The following is a 25,113-nucleotide window of genomic DNA, read 5'->3' as shown; positions in this document are numbered from 1 at the left end:
AAAAAATAAAAAACAGTTTCTTACTTTAACACAATAACAGTGAACAGGACCAGTACTTATATGTTTCGTGTGGGTGGACTTGGCCTCTCATGAGCATGCTTAAACGAGATACTGACAAACACAGTCAATGCAACGGCCTTAAGAGCTACGTCTGATCACCTGATTCTAGATTCTTCCATGAAGCCACGTGAATTTTCCATTAGGGCCCCTCCTGATGCCCACCAATGCACTCTCAGTGGGTCAAGAGAGCTTTCTCATGACTCCTAAAATAGCTCACCATAACTTCCGTGTGCTGCCACCCTCCCTCTACAAAGATAGCATTACAGGTAGGAGAGGAAAACTCTGACCTTAGAAATGAGTGAACGAAGGCATTCTATTGGCCAACTTGGGCTGCTACCATGGTTTTGTTTATGCGCAGGAGCGGGGCTGGGCATTAACCCAACGGCATGATAGACGTACACTGCAGTCCTGTCGGTAAACTGGGAAATGTTTCCAGCAAGAAACGGCCGCTGAAGAAGGGGTATGAGTTGGGCTAAGCAAAGCCAGACATCAGAGCTCCGGCATAAGTCAAATCAGTCAAGTTTACAGCCACCTATATATGTCTTCGACATGATCAATGCAAGCAATCCTTCCACTGTAAATCAGTTCCAGCACTTAAAAGGACCGGTTTTCTCACAGATGAACAAATGCAGCAAGACCTCTGGCCAAAGTCACCTCCTTCAAGACAGAAAAGGTCTTAACATGTCCACTCACAGAAGCGGTGTACTATTGCTGTTACCTGCCTGTGCAAGGAAGTAACACAAGGGTGGAGGCTTCTAGAGAACATAATTTATCAACGCTATGGCCCAGCCCATTGAAGAGAGCATCCTGAAACTAGAACCTGGACTATTATTAGCCTGAGAAAAGCTCACCTCACTGACCACTTCCAAGCACTACAAGGACACAAACATGTGACTTAATGATGAGAGGGAAGAAAAAAAAAAAATCATTCGGACCCAAGCGTCAGTCCTCTGTTATTACTCCAAACATAGTTTACGTCATATTCGATTCTGATGACATTCTAATGTTAACGTCTCGGTAGTCGAGGGTGTGTGTAGTGAACCTTAAAATGAATCTTTTTCTCTTACTATTAGAGCTTGCACTGCTGTTTATTTACACAAACCTGGCCTCTGTGCTTAGCCTTGAGTTTCATTTCAATTAAAGACCTTTTAATTCCAACGCTGCTACTTCACTAATGATAATATAACATCCGGCCAGCGGCAGGCTAATCCTGATTTATTTTTGATACAAACCAGAGCAGGAAATGATCAGTAGGCCATGCATATCTTCTGCTTATTAAGCTGCAGCGCCTGGTAAACAGATACTTACAGTGTTGCTGTGCGCATGAAGAAGGGCGGAAATTAGATGGAGAGGAGAGGAGGAGAGGGGAAAAACAACAACAAAGGAATGAGGGTGTATGTGCTTGTGTGTGTGTGTAAGATCTGATATGACGGGTAAAAGAAAAATAAAATCTCACCCGAGTCCAAGTGTCTTATCCAGTCAGTCTGTGGGGGAAAAAAAAGGAAAGGAAGGAAAAAAAAACCCCATCAAACTTAGAAGACATAGGAGTAAACACAATATTCAGAGATCTGAAGTCAAAGCAATAGAAAACTCAACAAGACAGACATTTTCCTGGGGGACGACATGTGACCTCCACACACAGCGCCGTCTCCCACCGGTCTAAATAAGATACGACAGCAATTAGAGGGATAGTTTAGGAGACCGAAGTTACACTCTGTACTCTGGAGTACTGATTCCTCTCGTACGTATCACTTCGTACTGACGTTTGCCGACAGAGCCAATCGGGTAGACTTTCTGTCTACACGCGTCTCCACTTCTCGTCTCTGAGCCTAGTCGGACGTCGCTTCCGTTATGTGACGTTCACCTCCTTTGCACGATCAAAGACGAACCCTATACTTCCTGTAATCAATAAACTATCAACCTCCCTTCATTTCCCTCGGATTGCCTGCCTCCAGCGGCTACACACAACCACCCTCATGGAAAGTCCCTCATGTCTCACACGTGGAAATGAAGGAAGTGAACATCAACAGAAAAATTTATTAGAGGAACACGGAGGAAACGAAGGAAAGTTTCCTCTCAGCGGTGTGCGACACACAATTCCTCAGATATACACTGGTGCTAATGACCAAAGTTAGAAAGGCAGACACACACACACACACACACACACAGAGCGCTTGCGAATCAACGCATCACGTCCAACAGATTTAGGTCCCTGAGCACAGGGAGACTCGGCTCGTCTGTGGACCTCTATAAATGGCCTTGTGCACCAAGCACACATCACTTATACGTTACTCACACCATCTCTCACTTCCAATCCAGACCAGCAAAACTCATGGGACGCATGTCGTCTCGCATTTCACATGCTCCAGTTACTAGCACTGAACTATTCTGCAGCTTCGAGAAAACAAAAACCTGACCTCTGACCAGAGAAATCTTTATTACCATGGACTCAATACCATGGTCCTAAGCAGTGTGCAATGTTGTAGCTACCAGCAGGGAGATAGTAACAGAGTAAATACATTATGTCACATTATGTAGCCTGCACAATTATTTTAAAAACACAGTATGTATATTGAAGGAATTTAAATGAAAGCCTGGAGGTTAACCATGACAGAGAAGCTGTACATCACACACACTGGCAGCACAGGAAGCACATGGATGGCAAATATTCCTGAGAGGGTGTGAACTCAGAGTGAAGGAAATACTATGTATTAAAGCTGCTGTGATGCAGAAAAACATCCTTAGTATTCTTTTCTCATTTCCACACCTGCAAATCAAATATGATCTAAAAACAACAGGGAAGAAAAACAGGAAGAAAAAAAAAAAAAAAAAAAGCCCACCCACATACCAGGAGATTTGCTTGGACAACCGCGGGGAAGCGGAAGTTAATCGTAAGTTTGGTCTGTGCAATTAGTTAAGTGCCACAGACTACAATTAGCAAGCCTACCTTTTATTTAGCAGCATACCATCTGCATCTATCATTTATTAGTTACAAACAGAACAATTCATCAAGTTAATGTTCTGGCAAAAGGGTAAATGGGATGTGCGGTAAGAGCATTCAGCAAATCTCATAGAAATGTTCTGATAAATAAAAGGTAATTAACAATCCTCAACCTTCAAGTTTTATATTTGATACAGCAAGCTTCCTACAGGAAGTTGTTGCAAGCTGCCAGTGATTTTTTTTCTTCTTTTCCCCCGCTCTATCAAAGCAAAGTATTTCAAAAAGTTTCCAGAAAAGTGCCGAGTGACGTTAAGTGCTTTTATACCACGGCGCGGGTGAATGCCCGATTCTGATTGATCAGTAGGTGTGCATTATTTCTGCACCGCTCGGACAGTGGCTCCGGCTGGAACATGAACAATGGGCTCGTATCAATGTGCTCATTCTAATACGTGACTGTTTCTATAGTAACAGCGCGTACACGGGGACCTGTATGGCGGAAACTTCACGTAATTTAAAACTAATTAAAAAAATGTGTCTAACTGAGTAAAAATGTATAATCGTTGATGTGGTGACACTTTTTTTTTTTTAGGAGACATTTTTAGCATTTATGGAAGGAGTCTCAGTTGTAAACTGAGACCAACAGTCAACATTTCCCAGAACAGAAAAGTCGACATGATTGAGAAGATAACGGTTTCTGGTTTCTCTGTAAAATGACTGGCTGTGTTTTGAGTGAGTGTGAGAGAGAGAGAGAGACAGGGAGAGAGAGATACACACACAGAGAGACAGAGTGAGAGACAGAGACTGGTGAGGGAATGACTGTTCAATCTAAGGACAGACCTTTAAAAGTGTGACGTGTCCTTAACATTGTAATCACTAGCAAATGAATGTGGTATAAGAGGAATAATGCGCTGCAGACCCTGCTGTTAGACTGTTATTCCGTACTTGATCACCTGACCAATCACGTCACAAGTCGTGTAAAAAAAACACAGAGGAAAAACCAACATGAAGGACAGACCGTCAGTAGAAGTATTAGGCTCCGTCCCAGTCGGTGCCCCATGTAGTGTTCACTTTCCAGCAGAGCAGGGTGAAATACTCCTCTGTACCACAATCACATCCAGTATTGGGGAATGTAATTTTTGCTATAAATTATTCGAGATAGAAAAAGCTTGAATAGAATGAGGTACAGTTGAAAGGCAAAAGCAGTCACAGTGTCGTCATGGTTACAGTGTGCATGCGCAGCGTACGAACCTCCTTTTTCATTTCAGCACAAACAGCACGTCGCCCAGTGCATTCAGGGGGAAAAGTGTGAAAGCAGCATGAGTCACTGTATTCTATGTCACCGTACTTGCTTCAGCGCCGTCACAGAGACGTTGCACACAGAAGTGAGGGAGAGAAAGACACCTGCTGCAGAGCCACAGGTGTGAGTGGCACTACACATCGGGGGCACACGCACTCAGCACGCGCACCGTACAGCTTTCGTCAGGACATACTCCAGGCAAATATGCCTCGCTAATTGCACTCTGAAAGGGGAAAACAATGATGACTGCTGATGTTGTCAAAGATTTCTACAGGGTTCAAAACAAATACAAAAACCCAGCATTTAATTGCCTCACAGGCACTGCGAATTAGACTAAGCTTCTAAGCGCCTAAAAGACATTCCAATTTACATGCAAATTCAAACTTTTAGGTTTGTGCTCATACTGCTTACAAATACATATCTATCTTCATCTAGTCGAGCTAAAGTGCAGAGGTTTCCTCCTAGAAACACAAAAGGTAACAAAAAGAAGTGGGGAAACTGATGAGAGCAATTCTCTCCTGCACCCTGGGGTCAAGCCCTCACGGCCCATGTGGCCGAGCGCTGCCTTGCTGTTCGCCTCCCACACGCACCACGCTAAACAGACTCGGCTCACGCCGCCGAGCAGCACGCAAACAAAACACACACAGATAAAGATCACTCCCACCCTCCATCACCACAGCTGTATGTCATGTCTATCTGAATCCTACCACAGGCAAAAGAAGTCTGAGTTTCCTACAACTACTGCTGCTACTATTATTAGTCATGATAAAATCTTGAACGCTATTAAAAAAAAACTTTCCGTATAAGATTATGACCTATATATTTTCAGCTGTGTGGCTGTAGAATGATAAAAGCACTCCGCAGCATTTGTTAACGCTCTACAGGTGGATAACGTCTAGGGCTCGGCGATATGACAGAAATATCAGATCGAGATATCTGAGGACATTTCTGTTAGACATAAAAAAAAAAATACAACTTCTATAATTCAGCTAAAAAAAAATAACTGGCTGCAAAACAGTAGTAAAATAAACAACAACAACAAAAAAGCATTAAATGTGAGTTTGAGGATACTTTTCTTAGAAAAGTTAGGAAAAAACAAAAAGGTCAAAAACAGCATCCATTCAGTACCATTTAATTTGTAATTATTAAAAGCGTTTAAAAAAAAAAAAATGCATCAATATACCAACGATATGGCGGAAAAGTATATTGCGTAATCATTTATCACGACATCGATATTATATGGATACATCACCCAGTCCTAATAAAGTCTCACTTTTAAGAGTTTTTAATCTGGGTCTATAAGATCAGGAATCATACTGATGATGAAGGGACACTCGGAAGGTCAATAATTGTTTCGAGAGCAGAAAGTACAGCAAGCGAGTGTTTAAAAAACAAAACAGTGGTACTATGTTATTATAATAGCGTTACACGTTTGGTTCCCTTTTATAGGCAGCACAGAGTTCACTGACTAAAGCGGCTAATGTCTTTAATTGTGGTAATTCAACATTTCTGTTGAAATGTACATTAATGTACTTTGTCCTGTTAAATGTATATAAAGTGTCCTTGAAGCTTGTGGGCAGGCGCTATATAAATAAAACATTATTATTATTATTATTATTTATTAAAGCACAAAGCTCAAGAAAAAAAAAAAGAAGACACAGTGTCTCTATAACAGATTGTTAAAGACAGCAAAACAAACATAAATATGCTATATTTCATAATGTCTTCATGTACATAAACAAAGTCTCCACAGCTCTCACGCAGGGTTTGATATGGAAGTGGAAGACAAACTTTAAGGCCAGAGCATACTCTCTGCAGTCTCGTAGTGGCTCTCGCGTATGAATGAATGCTCCAATCACAGGCTGGTAGTTCAGCATGTTGGTCCACAGAGTTCTTCTAGTTTCCATGTGCGTGACAGAGTGGGTGAAGCCTACACACGACATTCGTTCCCTCAAGGATTAAACCGTGTTTGTGGAAGCCAGCTGAATGGAATCTCCGCATGAAGTATGCTGAGAGCTCTACTAGATACTTGTAATAATTTAGGAAAAGCAAGGTTTGTGGAAGACTTCATTAAATGTACATATAAATCTATATTGCTATATCTGTATAGCAATTATGCAGGAAGGTTTAAAACACCTTGCAGAGTACCTGCCACAAAGAACTGAGGCTGTTCTGACAGCAAAGAGACGTCCTAGCCAGCATTATTCAATTCGATTTTATTCGTATCGCGCTTTTTACAACGGACATTGTCTCAAAGCAGCTTCACAGAGACATATAAACACGGGATACAGATTTTAAATGTGTGGATTTATCGTCATACTATTCCTAATAAAGTGGCCGAGGGAAGTGTATGGGACCACAGGCACCGGGTCTGAAGAAAAGTAGATAACATCTGAGGGTAGTCTTTATTACTAGGGAATGATGACACACAAGATGAAAAAACATGAAGCTGCTCTATGTTCACAAGGTTATTCTCTCTCATTAAAGCTGAATCGATGGTTAATCAGTGAAACTGGCACTTCATTAAGCACCACTGCCTTTGTGGGAGCGTCACTGCTCATCTGGCACACTAGGAGGGGGCAAGATCGACACTGCCATCCAGGATGTCAAAATAACATGACCGGGCGAGAAATGTTATCTAATTGAGAAGCAACAGCACAGTGCTGGAGTGAAGGAGAAGGGCACAGACTTCGGAGAAGTACAGTACTGTGCAAAAGTTTTGGCACCCTATTTTTTTTCTTAGTACAAACTTTGTTATAGATTTTTTTTATTTTATGACTTATATCTTATCGAGTCTGTACAAAAAAAAAACAACATTTTAGATTCCCAAACATCCCAAAGTTTTCTAGCACAAAATTAAATGTTACAGAAAAATGTTTGTATGTCAGTAAAGAATGCAGCATATTAAGTGGTAAGAGACACTTTTCAGACTGAATACATACTGAATGCTGCTGGGTTTTGCTGCAAAATTAAGAAGCGAGTGCGACAGTCAAAGTCTCCAGAAGAACCGTGTCTGGTTCATTTCCTTATAGAACTGCACTAATTTTACCGGTGACTAGTATTTTTATTTTTTTAGTAAGTCACACCAAATATTGACTTTGTTTCATTTAATACAGTTTACTGCGCTTTACGGTATTTTTTAAAAATGTAGAAACGGTTCAATATTTTGAAGTCATCATTGCTCTATAGCATTTCTTTGCATGTGTCCTTTGCACGGTACTGTATGTTATATATATATATATATCTCAGCACCGAGCATCTGGAAGGGAAGAAAGTAACACAAAATCCAGCTGAAAAAGCACCAATGACAGACCTTTACACGAGGGCTTATGGAGAAGGATCGAGTCTGAGTTTATCCTAAAGGTGCAGGAGTTTTTCTGCCTTGAGGGTAGCCCTATCCCGCCCACACCGCAGCGGCTGTTTAGACAATAAACCAACAGCATCTGCAGCAGGCCACCCACTGTGTGTATGCATGCATGCGCATGTGTGTGAGCGAGAGAAGGAGTTTAAAATAGCCGAGAGCATGATTTCTGACCACCTGTTTGGTTTCTTTCAGCGACCTCGCTAATATCATGACCTGCAGTGTGCAAATAAGACCTCCAGCACTTACAAGCTCAAACATCCGCATGTAGTTCCACTACAGATGCTAATGAGATGAGCTTGACAATGCATTACCCGAGCATTTAGATAACCCATTGTGAGGGAAACTACTGTACATTACCATAAAAGGCTGGTGGAGTGGACATGGATGAGGGAAGGAGAGGGAGAGGTAATGTATTGCTGTTACCTCTGGCACTGGCAGTCACTAACGAGGTAACATCTGAGCTCAAAGGCTGTAGCCCATCTGCAAGGTCCGAGAGGAACCTTGGGCTATTGATTGACAGCAAGCTGACCTTCACAAACCAGACCGCTGGCTTTACAGGCATCAGGTCTCAAGGCTGCCGTATGCTCCCTTCGAAAGAAATGTACTCGCACTGCAGCAACAGGAGAGTAGCAGGTTGGTGTTGGCGGGGCATTTGACTACTTCTCCTCAAACATGTTCCCACTTTTTAAATCAAACCTTCTAAACCCCGGGTAAACAGAATCCTGTCTCATCTTTTTTTCTCTCTCCTCGTCTCACACTGCTCATACTTTACCCAGAGTTAACAATTAATCCTGGGTATTCATAATCTGACGTTTCACACTGTACACTGCTAAATCCTGGGTTAAACGTTCTTATTTGCATATTTGCAGTGCCCACGTGATTGGATACAACGCGTGACCAATTTAAATACCAGCGTGTCTCACGCTTTTGCAACAGTGAGGAAAAAATGTCGCCACGTAAATCCTTGTATTCTGAAAATTTTTCAGCCAGTTCCTTAATTACTCGGTTATTTCTGACTGTATCATCCAGTTTGTCCTAAACAGACTTCTGACCGCAAACTCTCTCCGACTGACGTGTTTTCCGTCACCATTTCACTTTTTTGTTTTCACCTTCAAACGCTGCAACTGTTGTTTACACAACATGCGGGTTTTCTGTTACTGTACAAAGCACGTGATATAAGGCATGCGCTGTTCAATTTCTGATTGGATGTGTCGATAATTTCACACTGTACACGCAAAATCTGCTTCGGAGCAGGGTTTCATAACCCCAGGTAAAAAGCGGTACTAACCCTGCTTCTAAATGGCACGTGTGAAACGTTCCTCTACCCAGGGTTAAAAGCGGGGTTTAGAGCGATGATAACGTGGGGTTAAGCACAGTGTCAAAAGCCCTATATTGATCAGAGGCTACTCAAATGCAAATATTATATTGTATCGTAGCAGATTGAGTCAAAATTGTCAAATATCAAATTATTTCCTAATAAAACTTCATGAAATAATTTTGTATTGTGTTTAAGCCTGAGGTTTACACTCCTAACTAGTAGCATTATTTGAAGAGTAATATGAAATTGAATACATTTTTACCATAACTCTCCCAACCAAGCAGACAGAGCGCAATCCTATACTGCCTTCCTACAAAAACACAACAAAACATGCACTGTTGCCTATTACTACTTTCTTTCTCTCCCACCCCCTTGTTTGATAAACAACCTGTAAATAGCTAAGAACCTCCTACTTTATAAAAACAAACAAAAAAAACAACAACAACCCAACCTTAAAGCTTCCAGGCTTTCAGAAGTTTGTTTTGGGTGCTTCTGATGAAGCGTAAATCAGCTTTTACCTGAGGCTCATCTCTTAGTCCAGTAACCCGTCATCCATTAACTCGACTACAGCAACTAGCCTCCCAGCATGCACTGTTAAAGTGCTGCAAATGGACCAAAACGCATCAGTGCAACTGATCTTCAACCAGCTGAAACATGCACAAGCGACATCTCTGAGCATGAGCTCCCAGAACATTAAGTTCAAAGCCGTAATGCTTGCGTTCAGGGCTGTCACTGGAACAACATCCCCGAATAGAGTGATTCATTATGGACTCCATTATGGATCCTGTCCACTAGTGTGCAGGTGAATGTAGTCGAAAGCTGCCTTTGTTACATGGTTTATCTCAATCCAAATGCTCTTCATGTATGGCTCCCTGATGGTGGAATAAGCAACCGACGTCCATCCGATCTTTCAGAAGCTTGAGCAACCTTTCAAGAAACATCTCAATGCATTCTTCCATTGTACGGTTTATCCCAGCATTGTCCTGGCAGCATTACCTAGTACTAGATGCAGCCTGTAGCTTCTGTAGGTCTTCTACTGAATTGACCTCTCTTACCTCAAAGTATCTGAATGCTACTCCAGAAATAAAAACATGCTTAGCACTTTCCTTAATGTTAGCTTTTGTGAATACAGAATGCTTGCATTGTACATGCCTCACGTTGGATTAAAGTGTTGGTCACAGGAATAAATGTGAATATGCAACACATGCAGGAAGGTGTATAAGTAGAGCGCGCCTATTTTTCATACTCTTTATTAAAAGTAGAACCTGCTAATACTGACAAGCAAACCTGCTAAAACGTTCTACTTCGTGAATGACTGAACAGGCTTTGGCATTTTGAATGCTGATTTACTTGCTTGTTACCTATTCATCAGGACAGACTATTAAAACATGACACATGGTGAATTTATTTTGATGGAAAAACAGGAAACCTAACAAGTGTGTCAATACTTTAAATATTTTTTGGCAATTGCAATAATATTTCATGCATATTAAATTGATAAAAACAGAGGTGAACTCAGTGGTCAAACGTGCTCGCTCAGTTTCAGTTCTGGTTGCCTTGAAACATAGGTAACTCTATTAAACAGTGGTGGCTAATGTAATCTAACCCTAAAATATGCCAAACAAGTCAGCTAATTAAGTGTGCACTTTAACAAAATGAGGGAAATTGTAACACTACAGCCTTCAAAGACATTCTTTACAATTGTGTCCTTCAACATTGTGGCAGTGTTTGGGGATCCACATATGGGTATGATGGTTGGGTGTCCACATACTTTTGACCATCGCGTGTGAAAGCCGTTATGTGAGCCTGGCTGCGTCCTTATTTTCATTTGACATGGAATTATACGAGGGGTTTGTGCCGAACTATTCTGAATTTTTCTGTAAAGGACAAAGAAAGTCTATCAGGCTGAACATGACCTCCTGCCCACCTCCTCTGAGATGTCTGCCTCAAGACAGCTCTTGCTGACCCTTGTGCCCTGGCTGTAACTTAAATTACTATTCCTAGTAGACATGGGGTCGACAAGGTCACAGACACACATACAGCCGCTGATTTATCCAGTATTGCATTGAAAGATGTTATCATTTCACATTTCAAGTCTTGGAACTCTTTACTTTTTTAGGCGGCATGCTGTATGATATAGAGTTATATAAATGTACGTCTGCCAATTTCATGTGCCCAAACCTCTCACAATCCCACCCACATATGCCGGTTGTCGAGTTTGGCAAAGCATCACAGAAAGTGGAAAAAAAAACACAACTGTATACTCTGATGTCTGTAGCATCTTGTAAACTACTTTTCTGTTTTATAAACAACCATGAGGTTAATGTCCTAGTTTACTTTTACTTTAGAGTCAAAATTTCTTCTAATTTCTGAAGAGCCTTGATAGAAGGCACGTGTGTTGTAGAGGGTATGCGCGTGAGCTCACGCTGGGCGGAACTCGCCGTGGCCACGCCCACTGAGTGGCAGCATTAGTGTACAGCGTGAATTCCATGAAAACAGAAAAAAACGCATCTAAAATGGGGGAAAAGTCGTCATGCGATCGACCGTGCTAACAGATTCAACAACAGTTCGGAGCTATCTTTTAACAGAGAGATAAAAAATCCATTCAGTCCTTTTTTACCAATTCGAGCAGTGTAAGTGTAGGTTCTTTTGGCATGTGGTATTCGTGTTGTACAATGGTGAATAATTTGTTAGACATTTCTTTTTAAACGCTGCCTATTTCCACTGATGAATAATGGGGGCTCATTCGTTCTCTGACTGTGTTTTACCTTCACGAGTATATAACGTTAGGAAGTGGAAGCAGTGTTCGTTACAAACAAACTAGGACTAGCTAGCTTACGGTTTACCAGGTAAAATTATATAATAACATAAAAATATTTGTATATACCTGTCCACATACAACCAGAATGTTCATTGGTGTTATCATCACTTTAATTTCTCCAACAATCCCGTCTTGAGGTAGGACCAGGCGTCAAGGCTTTTCTAGGAATTCAGGCTTTGCTTAGTGTATTTTCCCGGTGTTGAAATCAGGTATATATAAATGTCAGGAAAACTGATTTCTGGCCACATGCCAATGTCCATGGACCACAGGTTCTTGGCCAAGCTGTAAGGGTCACTGTCGAGTCCAACTGCCTTTAATTTAAGCTGATAAGTGTTAGTTATACTAGCGTTTTCACGGCTTCCTCTATTAAAACAAGCCATTTTGCTGGATGTTTTGCCCCTCAGTCTGGCCGAGGGGGCGTGTTCTGGAAGGAAAGTAATGTCAGTGCATACCTCTAGAGTGAAAGATTACCTGTACCACTAGGTTTCTAACCAGCTTGACTCTTAACCGAAGAAGTCAACACTTTTAACCGATTGTTAATCGCCAAAGTCCCCGTTTTCCTTTCGTTCTATGTATTATAGTTGTTGTCTCTCTCATGATGTGCATGTGTTAATGCAGGTTAGAGAATATGTGTTCTCTGAGCTCAAGCTGGGCGTTCGCACCACACTAACGCAACAGGATGAATCACTCTCGTTCTGATTGCCTGGACAACGCCTGCATCGTCTCCGCATGATGGAAAACCGCCAGATGCGACTCCTCCACAACAACTGCTGTGGTCTCGAACACACACTTTGATGACCAATCTGAACCCTTACGGTTAGTGATGGGAATAAAAACATGCTCCAGAGAGAAAATAGCTCACCTCCTAGTTATCTTATTGTACTTGTTACATATTACTGCATTAATACCACAAGAATTAAGTTCTAAAAAAATATTAGCACTGTAAAGAATTCATGAAAGCTTGAAGGCGGTCACTTGGCATCAGGCAACAGTGTGAAAATGCCACTAGGTCTGATCCACTGCTGGTCATGTTAACATTTGTGGGTGAAGTGCTAGCCTTTGTGCCTTAATAGATTTTGTGTAGAAGTAGTGCTCGGAGCCATAGCTTCTTCATATTCACCCCTTAGTGCTTCAGATGCTGGTGTACGGCTTCCAGTCAGGTAAAAAAAAAAAAATGGCGTTTCAGGTTAGTTTTAGTAATGACTTTGCTCCCTGCATATAAAATTTCAGACAGCTTTGTACAACCATTTGCGAGAAATCCCAAAAAGTACTTCACCCGCGTCTCTGCCTATTGTATACATACGGAATAAAAGACGACAGACTGTGCTGTTAGACAAAAATAATGAAACACCCGAAGTCGTTATATGACGTTTCATATAACGGCATGTCTGGAGTGTATTATTCCGCTTATACTGATTTGCCAACAATTAATGTTTCATTTATTAATGAATCATGCGTCATATTTTAATAGTGTATATTTAGATTTGACCTTGTGGAACATCTGAGAGACAGGTTACTGTAGTTCCTGTCCTCCCTTATGTTATAGCTGCGATATAAAAACAGTCATTCTTCACCAGTATTAGTTTACGTGACGTGTCCTCCTTACAAGTCTCTGTGTATGTGCTGTTACTATAGAAATGAATGCACTAGAAAGAATGCATGAATATTAACCCAGACTAAACTACCGGTGCTGTTAGATGGAAGTAATGCAAATCCGAGCATTCAACCGTGCTGTGGTATAAGTACACATGTACACGACGTATAACATGTTGCGTCCTGAAATATGCAATCCATTTAAATGTTTAACAGTGTATGGTTGCTTTGATGGAAATGACATTTTTCACTGATAAAGATTCCACGGTGCTGTTAGCTCGGAGGTCGTTATATATCCTACTACATCATGTATGTCACAAAGACCTACGAATGTGATGTTAATGAGAAAGTCACAAGGGCACAGATCAAAAGAAAGACCGTGTGATCCCCATGTGTTGAGCTTCGCCTGGTTCTTAGTGCTGGAACCTCGAGCTCTAAGCCAAAATACTGCGCTTTGCCACCAAACGGCACAGCATGTCGCAGCATGACCTATCCGAACTCGGCTCCATCTGTACATCTGTATCCTGTTTGAGTGCATGAGTCTTCTGGAAGTTATTATATGGGGACTAACAATAAGAATAGTTTGTTTAAAAAAAAACAAAACCCAAAAGATAAATGTCAACATAATGAATTTAAAACAAAACCAGACCTATTCCACTTGACACTGATGTTGCTGTGTGTCTGACTGAACCTAAATTAAAGAAGGTGGATTTTAACTTCATCACGGGTAAGAAATTCAAGCTAAGCAGAGGTGAGAAACAGCCTGAGCAATGAAAACAAACCTGAACCTGGATAATAAAAATGTGACATTGCTTCTTAAAAAAAAAAACACATTTAAAAGGAAAGTTCATGGTTAAAAGTGTGCACTGCTTCTGCCTCCACCTGTATGTACCAACATACCTGGGTGAGAAGGATAAACAAATTCAGCACGGGTAATTGGGTAAAGTACGGCTCTCTGGGCAGGGAAGAAACAAGGTTAACGTGCAGCTCTGAGCCGCATTGCCCAGAGGACAAGCGCTATTAGCGACTAGAGAACCAGAGTCATGACCAGGCAATCAGTCCTCACATTAACGGAAAAGGAGTCGTGGAAACAACTGGAAAAACAGACAGCGGAGTTGATAAACCAATTATCACATTGTGGAAATGCAGAATACCGCCTTGTTTGTTTGTGTGTGTGTGTGTGTGTGTGTGTGCGCGCAACCATCTTGTTCCAGATGTCACTTCAGAACTACTGCAAGAAGTCTGTGTTAGTGAGATTCAATTACGTTTCACTGAAATTAAACACAAGACACTGCAAGCTTGCAACCAAAACATGGCTGGTGTAAAAAGAGAGGGCGCCGTTTATAGAGCTGGATTACACTATTACTGACAAGAGTAACACCGCGACAGCAAAGTAACACCGTTATTATTTTCTAACGGAGCGGATGACGTTGTCCGAACGATAACGAGAGACGTTTATGCAGTGTCACAGTGCGAGAACAAAAAAGCATCAGTAAAAATTAGCGTGTGTGACTTCTTCATATATGCTTCGCGCATTGCTTGGGGAGGAAAGGGTTTGCGAATACAGGCACACGGTGTATGAGGGATGAGAGCAACGGGAAAACTAGAGAAGCACTTCAGTGGCCAGTAACTGCAAACTCTCAAACTTGTGGAAACGGTTTGGGGCTTTTTAATTGGTTAGGGACTGCGATGCTGCTGAAATGCTTAAAAATTACAACAGCAGAACGCGAGTTAAAAATGAAGTTGCTCTCCCTGTCTCCACAAAGCCCACACTCCTTTTTGCTTACAGACCGCTGAGACGCACGAACACTAACTGGGCTTCCACACAGCTTGCACCGCTCGCACCTCTCTCTGGCTACGACGGTAGCGATCAATCGCAAAGCCTGTGTTCGTAAACCTGCAGGCCCAATACATATGAGAAACATCTTCAGTAGTATGTGTGGGAGAAAATGAGGAGAGGGGGAAAAGAAATATATTGAGGGGAGCTCTGTATTCTGTATTGTTTCCTTGGCCAGGCTTCCCACACACCCCCAAACAAGTATGCCTCTTCCCTCCAATTAAAATGTCTTTGGCACTGTTTCTCCCCTGATATCTTTTCACTCTCTGTCATTGGAAGGCCCTTCCTTTTTTCCACCACCTCTGCTTGCCAGGCTTCTCGATTCGTTCTACTAGCCATTTCACCAAGCATACAAAAGTCCCGAAGGACCCCACAAGCACAAACTCTCCCTCTTGCTCTCACACATACACACACACACACATATTAGAGACTGGCAGAATGACATACCAACTCTGATGAGGATGCTCACTCGAGGCCCCAGTGAATGCAAAGTTGTTCACTAGAAGTCTGCAGGGAACAGGGAACATAATCTGAGTAAAATAGAGAAATAGTCCTGCACTCCGATGTGCCAAATAAGAGTTTTCCTTCCCAAACGGACAATGCTTTAGCGTTACACTGTTCTTGTGCCTGCTAGCCCGCTAGTATTTTTTTTCCCCTCCTTCCATATCCCCAAGTTGAATCTATGTACATGTAGTAGGTCTTTCTCGAGCCTATGTGGAGCTGGCCTAATTAGAGCACAAAGAAAGAAGGAACGGTTTAGAGGGGGATGCTCCTTTTCCTGGCAGGACTGGAGACAAGGGACAAGGGTATTCAAGTAAAATGTGTAAAGGTGCAATTAAATAAAATTCCTTGCTTATAAAAAAATATCTGGATAAGCAACTAACTTGACTGCATGGTGACATCAGTTAAATTTTAATGCCTTTTTTTTTTTTTTTTTTTTTTTAAAGCCAAGCCATCACTTAAATAAAGCACAGAGTGTCCTGTAGAGAAGTCTGTAAAATCTTGCCACTTTCAAAGCTTGTGTTTCTGGCTCTGTAGCTAGACTCCGGTCTGATGAGCTGCCTTCAGCTAAATAATTTACATAAATGCATGCGATCGGATAACAACACAGTATCTGCTAATAGAAGCTGCAATGGTTCAGGTTTAGATAACCATAGGCTCTAAACTATGGTACTTTTGGTTTCGTCCTGTCGGGAAGTCAAATCCCAATGAAGTCACAGCCGTCCTCGGCCAGGAGTTTAATGGAGCATATTCGGCCCTGCTCTCGGTGTAAGGGATGGCTTCCCTCTCTACTACTGCTGATAAGAGCAACACTAGCCATCCATGGACATCTGTGCGCTCATGTACAAAGCAGAACAGTTCCAACACTCTCCTCCAATGGCAGGGCAGACGGCATTTGTCACCCACATATTCTGCAAGAGACACTAAGCTAGCAGGTTTGTATTGGCAGTGCTTTTTCAGAAGCTAGACCACACATGAACTGTACACGGGTGAACAATAAGGTACCAACATCTCTCGTACACATATCCTATACATGCATAGTTCTGCTGTCTAAAAGACAGTGGGAGGTGGGGTTAGGGGTGGTGGACACTGATGGCTTCTTCACCAAGATGATGAGCTGTCAGAAATCAAGCCGGTCGGAGCTACAGTTAGAGCTGTACTGAGCACTTCTGGCTTCACCGTGGAGGTCGAGAGGCTAATGATGCTGTTGATGAGCATTACCACTCCATCCGAGACCCCTATTTCCCCGAAAACTCTACCATTCAGTACAGTTTACTCAGGTTCATGTGCAGGCCGATTTCTCAGGATCAGACCTGCAGAGAAATATTCAGAAAACACCAAGCTGTGGGCTTGTAAATAGCTGGGATCAGTTAGCACACCAGAGTTTAATTGTATTGACGTATTTTTGCCTAGGACATACAGAACTCACACTCACCATGTTGTCATTAATTGCATTTCTAGACAGCTGTATAATAACCATGGAATTTTAATGGCGCTATAGTAAAACGTATGTCGTCATGCTTCAGTTGTAGCCTAAAAGTTAAACAAGATGCCGATAGTTCTATGGCATTTCAAATATGGCACAGGACGATGAGGACACAAGATCGCGGTCAATTAAGATGTTATTGAAAAGCTGTACAATGCTGCAAGAAGCAAAACTTCAATAACGTCAATCAAGGTACAGCATTTGAATGATTAAGAGCTCTGAACTGGGTGTACCCCCTATTATATAACAATATAATTTCAATAGAATATGATCAACTGTAATATCACAAGTATCGTTTTTCTCCACTTAAAGTTATTATATTTTTTAAATAACAATTACAAACCTCAAGCAGCTGGTTTGATGCATATTTAGGGGCCAAGCACCAAAGGTGCGTAGGCACCCAAGTAATATTCCACTTCAAATTTTTTTCCCTTATATCATTTGAAAAATTTGTGTTAAATTCACAGTTCATTTTTCCTATAATTCCTGGGGTATGCTGAATACCTCCTGTCTGCCATCTTGGATTTTGTTATTTTACTATTTTTGCACTACTCCCCCAACAAATTTTGTCCAACCATCACCAAATTCAGCAAGCATTATCTTGTGTATGTAAGCTGTAGCATTACAATTTCCCTTCACTGGAACCAAGAGGCCCAAACATGTTCCAACATGACAATGCCCCTGCGCACAAAGTGAGGTCCATTAAGACATTGTTTGCCAAGTTTGGTGTGGAAGAACCCGAGTGACCTGCACAGAGCCCTGACCTCAACGAACACCTTTGGAATGAAATGAAACTCCGACTGCACCCCAGGCTTCCTTGGATAACATCAGAGCCTTCCCTCATTAATGCTCTTGTAGCTGAAAAGGCCCAAATCCCCAAAGCCACATAAGTGGAAAGCCTCCCCAGAAGAGTGGAGGCTATTACAGCAGAAAAGTGGGGACAAAGTCAATATTAATGGCCATGGATTTGAAATGGTCAGGTGTCTACAAACTTTTGGCCATACAGTGTACTTCCTGCTCAACCAAACGTTTTGTTGATGCACAACACTGCATTCGAATGGTGCATGCTTCAAATGTACTTTATACTGGGAGCCTACATGTGTACTTTGTAGTAGTAGTACTGTGTTAGTGACTTTTCCCCCCCAGAGAGATAAGGGCTCATTAACAAAGAGGCATCAAGAAACAACAGATTAGAGACTGGGGTCGAGTGAAATGTTTTGGCACTGACGAAATAGCAGACTAAGTAACTCTAAAAACAGCAATCTGACAAACAACATGGGCCAACACAAGACTGGACTGATGTGAGAGATACCAGACAAATAACAGCAAATCAAGTTTTTATCTCAGTCGACCCTATCGCCGTTTGCTGATTGTCTCTTTGTGGCCTGCACTTTTAAAAACAGCAGCCATAATAAGAACAGGGTTTACTGAAGACAGACTGAATTAAGGGTAATTGCTTTTGTGTTTCTCAGGTAAGAGTGGGAGGAATTTCAGGTAAAAGACATAAGCACTTTGTTGTTTGGATCTCTGGAGAGAACAAACTTCTTCCTACTGGTCCACACGAATAATTAACTGAAATGTACTTAAATGAAAAAAAAAGGAAAAAAGAAGAAGTAGTAAAAAGTACCAAATTCAACAGAACAGAATGAACCTCATAACTTTCGGTGCAGACTAATTTCACTGGATGTCAAGAAGCAATTTCAAATATTTTTTTAGTCCTGATTTCTCACAATTTTAGTGACAATTCCCACAAGCTCTCCTCTATCACATGACAGTTTGAAGGTCTAACATGTGCTTCCTCCAAAGCACCTAAAGCCTGCCAGCTGCATCTTCCTGCTGCTCGTGCTGTGTCACAGTGCAGCTGAAAGGCTCAGAGAAAAGGTGTTACCTGTCCTCTTCTGCATATATGACAGGTGAGAGAGTAACACACTCCTTCCGACTTAGAGTGCAGGGCCAATTACTCTCTTACATTCCCAGCTAACAGATGACCATGGCATGGTCAGGATTTGAAGTGATAACAGCATGCATGTTTTTCCATTGCACCATTCAGGAGTGGCTCAATAATAATTATTTACATGTTTACCTGGACTTGGAAACAAAACCCAATTTACTTTACTTTAATATATATATATATATATATATATATATATATATATATATATATATATATATATATATATATATATATATATATATATTATATATATATATATATATATATATGCTATTATGCACAGCAGATATATTATGTACAGCAGCGGACCTCTTCTGTGTCCCACAACGTTCCCCGGCCACTCATGGTACACGTGGGAAACTAATGATGTCTTCAGCTAAAAAACATGCCTAGGTTACTTTACTTTCTGAACTAGTGCAGACCCGAGTACGTTCACAATCAGAAGAACCAGGTTTCGGTTCCAGTGAAACCGAACTCCTAAAACCTCCTACAGGTAGTCTCGGATTCAGTTTCCAGGTCACATTATGCAAATTGTGCTCTATTTTGTACTAAACTGCCAATGTGAAAGCCCCTTAAAGACCTTCTCAGAGCAACCCTGTTTTTTTGAGTTAAAACTGTGTCACTGCCCCCAGCACACATCGCTGTGGTACAACAGCTGATCACGTTTGTCTGTTAATCAGCATAATCAACATTAGCTTATCTTCTATGGCTTGGATGTGGTGGCATTATCCATACTTTATTCTGATTGGTGTATGCAAGGTATTGGACTTTTTTTTTTTTTTTTTACGCACCAGCCTGCGACCACGACGCGTCCAGCAGGTTACGAACGCCTGTTCTTCACGACCAATTCACCGAAAAGCTTCTATAAAATGAATCTTGAGTAAAAGTTTATTGACCGCTCCAACAGGTGCCTTTAGCCCTTCATTAAAGGTTCTGAGTAAAGGGTCTTTCTATTCTCTTCACAGTAATGAGTTGAAGTTTCTTTTCCAATACAACTACACATACTATGTGATGGATAGCACTTTGAATGATAACTGCTATGGTATTTCTTTAACTTCTCCAAAAAAAAAAACACAACAAAAATCACACCTGTTTGAATGTTAGTCATTAGAAGAAACGAAGAACAGCTCAAAGTTCAGCTTGAAGCAGAGTTACACAAGACCGTGGCTATATATACAGTGCTACTGATTGATGATCAGAAAGATCGATAGACACTATAATTCACTGAAAGAGTCACTTAGAGCATAAAATATCTTGATCTTCATCACATCTAAAAGATGAGGGATGAGCTTATTGCTTTAGTCATCCATCTCAGCCACCAGTACACCAGGCTCTGGACGGCGATGCAGAGGAAACACTGACGAGCAGCACGCAGTGAAACAAAAGACAGGGACAACACACAGGTTAGGAAGGGACAAGGCCAAGTACATACACACATGAGGAGAAAGACACTAAAGGATAGTTACATAGTTATATAAAACAAAGGAGTGTTAGAAGAGTACGACCCTTACTTCTTGCTGTGGACGGAGCTCCTTTTGGTCAGTCACTTAATCCATCAGCTTCTCCTCTAATTGTGTAAAAAAATGTGCAATAAATCCAGGTTTCTGTAATGAGGACAGAAGGGACAGTAAGGTTAGGCTTTGACAGATGACTCTCTGTGTAGCTGTGCCACCAGGCAGTCAATATTTGCTCTCTCCTTCATTTGGGAGATGTGCGTGTGTGTGTGTGTGCGCGCGTTGTCTTCTCTCCTAGACTCTGACCTACAGACAAACACACTGGGGTGACGTGGGTAACACGGTGTATCAACTGAGAATCAACACCACCCCTCTTCCCAATTAGCCACTGAGCTCATTTTATGCAGTTTGATCCAGCACACACGCACACACATACTCAACACACACACACACACACGTGTGCTCATACACTCACGAATGCACGCATGCACAGAGAGCAGACAGGCCCACAGAGAGTGGAAATTGATTGAGAGGAGCATGAGAACGATCTGTCTGGGATTTGTGTTGGAATTCTAGTCTAGTTAACACACACACACAAAGCAGAATTTCCGGTGGTACACAGAAGGTTCCAACGAAAGCAGGAGGACAGAGAGACCGTGCGAGCGTGTGTGAAGACAGGGGTGGATGGAGAAAAGCTCTCAGGGACTGAGGCACTTCTGTGGTAAGCGTGCACAATATCCAATGTGCATCTGGTGTCCTGGGGCTCCATTACAGCTAGCAGTTTTATTCCACAGCACACACGGTCAAGAAGAGGAAGAAGAGACAGGGGTACACACAGAGAGGGGGGGGTGGTGATGGTAGAAAACATGACAAAGGACACACGGGAGGGTCCTTTGTACTTGCTGACATGGAACGAGGTTTTAAAGTTTAATGGAGCCCAGGGAGACAGCAGATTTTTCCTGAGGACAGGCTGACAGCACACACACAAAAATGTGAGGAGACCAACGACCAGTCACACACACACGGAGAGAGCGAGAGAGAGAGAGAGTGAGAGAGCGAGCGAGCAAGAGCAAGGAAACATGTCACTGCAAGCCACCCACATGTGTAACTTCTAGATATCAGTCACAGCTACACAACACTGAAAAGCAGCCATTTAATTCATCAGGCTAAGAGGAATGCTTCAAAAGTCAGTTACCCCAGCTCTTGCGCGCGCACACACACCCCAGCCTACTATCTTTGTGAGGACGTTCTACTGATTATGACTGCAGCTATTTAACGATCTGCCTTCACCAAAAACTAACCATAACCTAAACCTCAGTAACTAAAAAGAAACCTTTTTCCTATTTTTAAAATAAAGCTGCCGTTTTTGTTTAAAAAAAAACAAACAAAAAAAACATGTGCCCCAACACACACAGTGTCCGACTCCCAGTGAGAGCTATGTTCCACCCTCCAGTGCTTATCCTAATATTGATACTAAGGCAAAACAAACTGAGGCCATCAGCAGTCACAGAACACCAACACTAACAGCTATCCTCCGCATTCTCTCCCTCCCTCTCTCCAATCAGTCTCTCCTCCATCCATCTAATTCTCCCACACAATCACCTGGATCCTGTCTCGTCTCTGCTCCAGACAGGAGCTCAACTGCACACCTTTTCGCCTGAATTCAGACCTATATGAAACCTGAAAATATATATATATATATATATATATATATATATATATATATATATATATATATATATATATATATATATATATATATATATATATATATATATATATATATATAAAAACCTGAAATCTTTTAGCCACTGGAGTGCCATGCTGATTGGATAAATGAGTAGAAATGGTGCCTATAAATCAGATAATAAAGCTTCAAGCTACTCTGGATCAATATGTTCTCAGCATCACATTGTCAACTAGCACATTACTGAGCTTTAGGAATAAAAAAGGCTTTAGTGTCTCTAGGAATAAACACTTCCTGTGAACACCTGACAGATCATGTTGACTCAATAGGACTATTACTAGCACCATAGCACCACAGACCACAGACACATTTTTGCTTGCGCTTTAATTTTATTTACAAACTAGTCACAGGCAATTTAGGGTTGGGTGACTCTTCTGTTAGTAATGAGGGTCATTTTTAGCACTGTCTGTTGTGGAGCAGCTGCATCCCATCGTGACTACGCTGATAAACCGCTTAAGTCTGAATTTGTCTCTCGAGCACTTTTTCGTAAGCATACTGTAAGCTGTCTGATACTGATTAGTGCGTTCTGATTCATGTAAGAACATCTGTGACTCAGTAAATCTGCTGTCAGACTAACTCATGTGGTTGGATCTTGGTAAGTGATGCTATTACGTCCCTTTCCTGTGAGCATCTTGTAACTTAACAGAAGCAAATGGGCACACGTAGGAAAAGAGTGAACTGTAACTATTTCAAATGACACGAATACTTCGCTTTCCCGGCTACATGTTGGGTATTTTGGCAGTCATATTGTTTTTTAGGTTTTATTATTATTATTACTACTATTATCATTATTATTACTGTGTATGGTTTGTTGTTGCAGAATCTTGGGCTACGTCTGGTTTGGCCATAAGTCTCACTAGACGGATTCTGTGGCATTATATGAACGAGTCCGAAACTACAACCGGACAGGAAACATCAGGGGATGGAGAAAGTGCTGCACAGTTCCAAGTCCAATGACAGAAAAGAAGATTAGAAAATGATTATATTTATTGTGGCCTGTGCAGGGCCAGAAGCCTGCAGCTGCCCTGTCAGCTACTTCAGACCATTTCTCACTAGCTCATGAAAAGACAAGCGGACTGGGAAAAGCAACAGCAGAAATTCCCCTTACAACGTAACACTCGCAGTGACATGTTATTAGCCGAGTACTGGCTCCAATCAGAGCCCGGGCCACGTGGGGCGACCAGGGCACAGGAACCCAGGAGGACTTGGGGGTCTACACTCGATGGCACCGCCAATCACGGCAGCACTGGCAACAAGCACAAACTCCTAGTTGCGCCCACATCAAAAGCAAGTTAGAATAGAGGAAGCAGGTAAAACACCTAAAAAGCAGCAGCGTTTAAAAGTAAAGCACAATTTAATTGCATTATTTGAACAGATGGAGGAAGGAGTTCTACCTGATAGGCATTTGTGTGTCTGCTAGGCATCAGAAGGGAGAGATAAGACCTGCAATTCTATCAGATCCCCAAAGAAGCACTCAGCCTCTCAAATAGCATTTCATCATCCCCAGTACAAAGACAGGAGTGGAGGCACTGGAGACAGAGCCAACAGACAATCCTTTAAAAGTGCAGCACTGTTGTCATCTCATCTCCTAATCCCAACAAACGCTCTGCATCACTCTGGCTTAATTCAAACTCTCTGAGAAGCTGGACAAGCAGCGGCTTTTCAGAAAACTAATCTGAACTGTGAGCTCATCGGTCCGTTCGATGGTCATAGTCTATTTGGATGTAATCCTTACAGCACTGCTGTGCTCACTCTGGGGCAGTATTAACTTTTATTTTTCAGCATGGGGGTTCTTTAGCACACTGAAAGGTAAAACAAAGGGAGCATCCATGCCCTGTGGCACATACCACCAGTTTATCACAAACTTTATGAGGCTCATTTGCTTTTGGGAAGAACGGGGATGTTTTTTTCCCCCCTCTTTGGATGCCAGACAGAACACAAGCGCCACCACGTCCACCGTTGGCAGGAAGCTAAAATCTGCAAATAGATTTTATGCGCCTCAATAAATCCTTGAAAGTAACAAAATAAGGTTGTTTAAGTTTAAATCCTTTACTGTAATGGAGAAGGGCCAAGATTAGCTTGTTTTTCCACTCACAAAATCTGAGGGTTTATCAGAGACGTCAAGCATCACTCAACGGGAAAGCGTTAGTGTGAAAACACAAACGCTGCAGAAAACAATACACAAGCAATGATAATGAAGTCTGAAGAAAAACGTGGCTTTAGGAGGAGAAAGCTTTAAAGGAAAAGTCAGAAGCACCAACTTCGCTAGCAAGGAAATCTTAGGAGACGATGAGGGAAACAAAGATTACCACAAAAGCCCGAGCGTGTTTCAATGGCGATTTTTTTCTTTCTTCTGATGTCATCACTACTTTCTACTAGCTCACAAAACTAAAGCACATAAATTCACAGGTCAAAGTTCAGCTAAATAAAGTCGGAGAAAAGCAAAAGTAACTGCTAGGAGATTAAATCTGTCTCTTTCACACCCCACATTCTTTCCATTTGAGTAAATCTTACTTGTGATTGGTCTGCGCATTGTTTTACCTGAAAAGTTGACTTTTCAAGTGACCTCCGTATCATGAAAACAAGGGATCAAAAATCATAAATGCCACACCTAAACTATAAATGTTGGCACCTCGGAAAAGGTTTTATAAAAGGGGCAAGAAGTCCCTTGGACTTGTATCCAAGAGGGATAATTTCACAGGAATATAATATACTACAGCCTACATACAGCAAGTTAGAG

The 25,113-nt window shown here is 41.7% G+C and overlaps 1 protein-coding gene across 10 annotated transcripts in view; it reads right to left on the bottom strand.

The window, feature by feature from the left end:
* The window catches only part of ndst2a (N-deacetylase/N-sulfotransferase (heparan glucosaminyl) 2a), a 139,192-nt gene that overhangs the window by 25,461 nt on the left and 88,618 nt on the right, over positions 1–25,113 (bottom strand). For 6 of the 10 annotated variants that reach the window (XM_017463574.3, XM_017463568.3, XM_017463570.3 and 3 more), the window contains one exon: positions 20,684–20,776. The exons of 2 other annotated variants lie outside the window; for them this stretch is intronic. The gene's annotated coding sequence lies outside the window, so the exon portion shown is untranslated. Of the gene's footprint in view, positions 1–1,516; positions 1,545–20,683; positions 20,777–25,113 lie in introns of all 10 variants that reach the window. 2 more of the 10 variants (XM_017463569.3, XM_047154061.2) reach the window with 1 other exon arrangement.

Source organism: Ictalurus punctatus, chromosome 3, assembly GCF_001660625.3.
Source record: "Ictalurus punctatus breed USDA103 chromosome 3, Coco_2.0, whole genome shotgun sequence".
Taxonomy (NCBI): Eukaryota; Metazoa; Chordata; class Actinopteri; order Siluriformes; family Ictaluridae; genus Ictalurus; species Ictalurus punctatus.
The sequence above is the reverse complement of the archived record's forward strand: the minus strand, read 5'-3'. Positions and strand labels throughout refer to the sequence as shown.